We start from the raw sequence: 6,647 nt of genomic DNA on the forward strand, positions 1-6,647 counted from the left end.
AAGATAGATAGATAGGTAGATAGATACATACACACACATACGTATATACACATATATACTTATACACCTGTATAAAATCATAGATTGCTTTTTATATCAGTACATAGAACTCACTTATCTTTTGGAACAGCTGTATAATAGCCCATCACATAGAAACTATTTAACCAAGCCCTATCACTGGACATTCAGATTATGTCCCCAGTACACTTTGAGACTCTTGTATCACAGCTGAATAATAGTAACCTGTACACATATCTTTCTCCCTCACGAGAATGGGGCCCTCCGAGCAGTGGTTTCTTATTTACCTCTGGGCCTCCAGGGCCCAGCCCAGCACTGGAGCCCTACTGGCAGAGCAGAGTAATAAATTCTCTGACAAAGATCTGCCCAGCAGGACATGAGAGGCAGAGGAGGAGGAATGAATTAAGGACGCTTGAGCAGTTTGTGAAGATGAAATGTGCAAATGCAGATAAACAGCAACGTCTGTGTATTGTGAACTTGTTACTGAAAATGCAGAGGAAAAGCTTCTTATGCTTCCTAATCTTCCTCTTCAAGGTTTCCCTTGTCTCTCCAAATCGCAACCTCTTATCCCCTGGGGCCAGATTCTCCTACCAAATAATTGTGACCAACTGGATACTTTTCAAACCTAGTGTATTGGTCAGCAATAGTCACTATAATGCTGTGTAACAAGCCATCCACAAACTCAGTGGCACTCGGCATGTATTGTTTTGCTTGCATGTCTGTGGGTTGACTTAGGTTTAGCTGATGTAGGCTGTCTTGGTTCCAGGCTGCAGACTGGGCTCAAGTCCACTCCACGTGTATTCTTTTTTGGGGGCCAAATAGAGGGGACAGAAATGCAAGGTGGCTAACTGCACAAGTACATAAAAAAAAAAAAAAATTCCTTTTTTTTTTTTGGCTGCACTGTGCAGCATGCAGGGTCTTAGTACCCCGACCAGGGATTGCACCCATGCCACCTGCCATGGAAGCGTGGAGTCTTAACCGCTGGACTGCCACGGGAGTCCCATGCACAAGCACGTTTAAAACCTTTGCTTACATCCTATCTGCTAACATCCTGTTGGCTAAAGCAAGTCATGGGGTCGCATCCAACATCAATGGGGCAAGAAATACACGACCCAGGCACGACCCACGTGGAGGGTGGAGTGGGAATGAATATTTGCTGAGTGATAGTCTAATCTGCCACGCCTGGGCCTGACCACAGGCCTTAAGGATGATTGACAGCTGGCTGTGCTGGAACTGGCCCAGCTGGATTTCTGGGTGTATGTGCTTAATTTGCTTCTCAAGGTCTCCTCTGGTCATTGTCATCCCAAAGTGACTTATTTATTTTTCCAAAAGTAACCAGAATATTTGAGGGAGATAATTCATTCCTTCCCCAAACAATCCGTTGAGCAACCTCTGCATGCCAGTCATCTGCACACACGCCTTCCAATTCAACACATATTTCCTGAGCACCTACTTTAATCCAAGTTCTGGGCTAGGTATGGGGGGCAGTGCAAGGACGAATGAGGTGAAGGTCCCTGCCCTACAGGAGTGGGAGAGAGCTACGGAAATGGTTATCAGGCACCGTGGGAGGGCTCCAGCCGAGGAACAAGGAGGCCACCCTCCAGTGCAAAAGGCTAGGGACATGATGGCTGCCACCTCCGATCCTGCCGTGGGGCAGGGGTGGGGGGCCTCCATGAGGATTTTTGGGTTTTCTGCCCTTTGTTATGTTAACTGGACCCCCCAGTAAAGATCTGTCCCAAGTCATTTGTCAAGGTGCGGTATGGGGAAAATTCCCAGTTCCTAAATCCCAGGTTGGAGCTTCCCCTCACAGGTGGATGGGTTCTCACTGTGAATGAATGAAGGAAGGAAGGAAGGAGGGAAGGAATTGAGCTCGTCCTGATTCATATTTGCCACCAAGGCTGTACTGGTAAATCGCTGCGATTCCTCAGTGCCCATCAACACACACCGTGGAATACGGTGCAGTCTCCAGCTTCTCTCAGCGGTACGGATATTGGGCAAACGGAGCCAGATTCAAAAGAACACACAGTATGTGATTCCATTTGTATAAAACCGGAAATCAGGCAAAACGGATCTGTGCCGTCAGAAGTCAGGACAGGGGTTACCCTTGAAGAGCGAGTGTGACTGAAAGGGAGCCAGTGGAGGGCTCTGGCGATGTTAGGTTTCTTAAGCCGGGTGCTAGTTACACGATGTGTTCAGTTTATGAAAGTTCATCAAGCTGTACGTTTGTGATCAATGCCCTTTTCTGTATATGTGATACTTCCATAAAAAGTAAAACAAAAATTTCCCGCACTGAATTCTAAATTATCTTTCTAAACTGGAAATCCAGCTCCATCAGCCTCCTGCTTAAAGGCCTTTCCTGGCTCCTAAACGTACACCATGTAACACGACACTCGTGGCCCTTCGTGATCTAGTGTGTGTCCGCCTTTTCCACTCCACCTCCTGTAATCCCTCATGTGGACCTTGTGCTCCAGCCCCGCCTCCTTACTTGCACACATTTGCCCCCAAACTCTCCATCATATGTCATGCCTCTGTGCCTTTGCATATTCTCTTCCCTCTGCCTGACCTACCTTTACCACCTCTTGTTTGCCATGAAAACTTCTATTTATCCTTCAAAGCCCAGTTAAGACATGACCTCTTCTGAAAAGGCACCTCGGACCCCAGAAGTACCCACGGTGACTGGTGTTATGAGCACCCATCACACTGCCTTGAGATGGTCTCCTCCACCAGACTGGACACTCCCTGAGGACAGGCACTGGATCTTGTCTTTCCAGTGGCTTCCGTGCCCCAGATGGGGTTGGCACACAACAAGAATTTAATAAAGTTTTGTTGAATGAAGGAAAGAAGGAAGGAGGGAACAGGGGCCACGTTATAGATACTGGGTGTCCCATTTGGGTTTGGAAATCTGGGTCCCGACTCTGGAAACCGTGGTCTCCTCTGTCCCGCCTGGGCTGAGCTGTGTTTTAAGCCATCCCGGCTCCCTGCCCCTCTTTCCCAGGGAGCTGGGATTTTGGGCAATTTTTGTGAAACAATCTCCTAAGCTTGTAGGTTTCATTTGTTTAATATTTCAGGGATATGCAAGAATGTGGTGGCTCTGTGGCCGCAATCCCCAGTCTTGCGTGAGTTATTTCTCAACTGAGTTCCTATGAGAGTCTCCTGTTGCTTCCCTCAACCTCTCTGTTCTCCGTCTGAAATCGATTTATAATTCTGCGGCTCACTTAATTTATTTAGTGCATTTTATTGATCTATGTCATAGAACTGAAAGGTGCATAGATCAGAACATGCCGAACAGGGAAGGGAGAGGGGAACCAGCTTCCACAGTTGCCCAGACTCTGACATCGAACTGCAAGCAGGTCAGCCTGCTGGCGGCAGCCTGAACACACCGAGTCACTGGTGCGTCCTCGTGCCTGTGCATTAATCCTGGGTGATCTTTTCTCCCTGGCTGCTTGGGGGACTCACTGTCACCTTCACCTGCCAACCCAAAGGTCCTGCCTCTGTGAAGTCCTCTCTGGCCCCCAGGCTGAGTTAGTTATGCCCGCTCTGGGCTCCCAAGTCACCGAGTACACGCCTGTGGTCCAGGGCCTGACAAAAAGGGAACTCTGATTCTTTCATCCCAACAAGACAGACAGTTCAGGACACAAAGAGGCAAGAGACTGGCCCGAGTGGTCCACACGTCCATTTTTCCCTCTCACCTGCCATTCCCAGACAACATTGAGCTAGTTTTTGCAGCCCTCTGACCGTGGGTGGGGCATCGTTTGTCTGAATGGCCCTGGTCCTTCTGTGGAGGCAGCAGAGCTCTGGCATCCTCCTGCAGAAGGAGATCATTTCCTGGCCATTCTCAATAAACTCACAACACAGGCCACCTCACCTGGAGCCATTCCATTCTTGGAAGCAGGGCAGGCTGCAGCCTTGTTTTCGGGGAAGGGCTGCAGGGACCTTTGTCCACCTTCCCTCCACCTTCCCAGGGCAGGCTAGTGGGCAGCATCCCTCGGTGCCAGGCTGTGTGCCAGGAGCTGGGTCAGTGAAGAGAACGCCTCACAGCTTCCGACCTTGAGGAGCCTTCTAGTGGGGGAGACACACAAGGAGGTGGAGAGTCACATCTGTGAATCAGGGACCCATGGGGGTGCCCAGAGGCCTGTGGAAGGAAAGATGGCAGTATAGGAAGGCTGTGTGGAGGGTTCCATGTGGGGAGGGTCCTGAAGGATGAGTGGCATTCCTTCTACTGCATAAGGGTCACAGCGGTGGAGGGGTGTCATTCCTGGTAGAATGAATGACGTGTGCAAAGACGTGAGACCCAGTATCCTTGTGCCAGGCACGTGACAGATGTGCAGTAGACACTTGCTGAATGACTGAAGTGTGGAAGGAAGGTGTAGCCCCGAGAGGTTAAGTGCCTTGCTCAAAGTCACACAGCAAATTTAGGTTAGAGTCACCTGCCAGGATCCTGAGGGCTTTTAATCAGCATCCCGCCCACCCTGCCAACACCACCCATCCTTTCTCATCTCACCCTTCCTTCCCACCCATTCCTCCAGCCTCATTTTCTCTAGCATCACACATGGTCCTCCCACCTCCCTCATTCTGAAGTGCTGGTTCTGCCACTTTCGTTCTGAAATTCTGGATTCCTCTAATTACGTGCTCTTATTAAAAGTGATTAAACCCCCGTGCCGGTGGAGGACTGCTCCCGGAGATCACAACATCCAATAATTGCTTTAGTTGCTCTAATTCCAATTATTCAAGATTATCTTTCCAGGTAATTAGGTGTCTGGGTAGTCTCGCCTGTTCGCTCTCTCAGAGAGTGTCATATTAACCCCAAACGGTGACCAGCTTTCATGTTTCATAATTGGAAACAGTTTCTCCATGGTGAGAAGACTCCGTTAAGTGTAAACAGTGGTAATTAACATTTCGAAATGACTCTTCGGTCTTATCATACTTTGGTTTGAGAAATTACCTCGGATGCTTAAATCCAGCTCTTTGCCCCTCTGAGCAGAGGTTTCAGCAGCATTGGGGAAATAGGGCTGAACTGCACGGGGGTGGAGGCATTTGAAGGATGGCTCCTTTGCACATTCTAGGAAAGTCTTTGCATGGGCTTCGTTTACTTCTAGATCTCTGCCTGGATGGGAGGCCTTGGGATGGAATTTGCCGTAAGACCCTTCCATTTGGCCCAGGCTTTGCATTCACACAGGACCTCCACTTTAGACAAATGATGAGTCCTTCAAATGAAGTTGTACCATCAAGGCCACCAGGTACAGTTGTGTAGGTTACCCACTGTGCAACTCTGGGGGTCATGATTCATCTACGTGAGTGGCATTGGGTTGGGCAGTGCACATCCTGTACGACTGTAGGCAGGGGCTGGGGATACACAGACTGGGTTAAAAGAAGACAACATTCAACATACAGGTCTATACCTGCACCTCATTGTTGAACCGCACTGCCTGTGAGGAGCAGGGAATTTATAACCCGATTTTGTCATGTTTCTTTTCTAATTGATATAATTTCATTTATATAATATACAAAGAGTGAAAGGCACAGAGTTTACATGTACAGTTCAGTGAGTTTCAAGAAATGCATACATCCATGTAGCCCACATCCTTGCCAAGATGTAGAACCAGGGCCAGCTTCGTGGGCATGTGACCTTATAGTCGCATAGGGTTCCGTGCACGGAAGGACCCTCCGTTTGGTTTAGTGCTATACTGTAACTGTCTTGAAATTCTTTTTTTTTTTTGAGTTTCTGAAGCAGGGTTTATTTATTTATTTATTTATTGGCTAGGCCACATAGCTTGCAGGATCTTAGTTCCCTGACCAGGGATCAAACCCACACCCTCAGCAGTGAAAGAGTGGAGTCCTAACCACTGGACCACCAGGGAATTCCCCCTGAAGCAGGGTTTAAATAGACTTTATTGTTACAAGGGAGGCCCTACCGAGCAGTGCCTTCTAAACGGATACATGTGGTCCCAGGATGGCAACATGGAGAAATGGGGAGGTCATGATTGCAGAAGAGGTCACTGTAACTGAAGGACAGGATCCCGGGGAGGCCGGCCAGGAATGCAGCAGACATGATCAGGACAGGCCGGGGTGGCCAGGTCGCAGGCTGAGGGAGAGGACAGCTACTGTCTCTCCCGCTTCTTATAGTTCTGCGGGTGTGACAGGACCCAGCCCGACGGCGGGAGGAAACACAGGAAGCAGGAGGTGAGCCCAATGGCGATATCCATGGTTCCGAGCTGCTCCTGCAGCGGCTTGGAATGGATCTGGGCCCGCGGCATGGGGAGCCACCGGGCCGGGCCTGTCAGGGCCCTCAGCAGCAGTGGAGTCAGCACAGACATGACCGCACAGAGTAGACTGCAGGTAGCAGGCAGCCGGAACCCAAGGTCGCGAAGTCAAAATCTGTCTTGAAATTCTTAATAATTTTTTCAACAAGAGGCCCTGAATTTTCTTTTTTTTTTTTAAATTAAATTAATTAATTAATTTGGCTGCGTTGGGTCTTCGTTGCAGTGTGCTGGCTTTCTCTAGTTGCGGCGAGCGGGGGCTACTCTTTGTTGCGGTGCGTGGGCTTCTCATTGCAATGGCTTCTCTTGTTGCGGAGCATGGGCTCTAGGCACGTGGGCTTCAGTAGTTGTGGCACGTGGGCTCAGTAGTTG

General features: G+C 49.2%; 1 pseudogene across 1 annotated transcript; it reads right to left on the bottom strand.

Moving 5' to 3' along the window:
- Positions 1-5,889: 5,889 nt before the first annotated feature.
- Positions 5,890-6,386, bottom strand: LOC113630745 (cytochrome c oxidase subunit 8A, mitochondrial pseudogene; annotated as a pseudogene). Its single transcript, XR_003437076.1, has one exon. The product of XR_003437076.1 is annotated as a cytochrome c oxidase subunit 8A, mitochondrial pseudogene (transcript).
- Positions 6,387-6,647: the final 261 nt, after the last annotated feature.

Source organism: Aethalodelphis obliquidens, unplaced genomic scaffold (assembly GCF_003676395.1).
Source record: "Aethalodelphis obliquidens isolate GAN/ISIS:26980383/991018 unplaced genomic scaffold, ASM367639v1 scaffold30, whole genome shotgun sequence".
In the NCBI taxonomy this organism is placed as follows: Eukaryota; Metazoa; Chordata; class Mammalia; order Artiodactyla; family Delphinidae; genus Aethalodelphis; species Aethalodelphis obliquidens.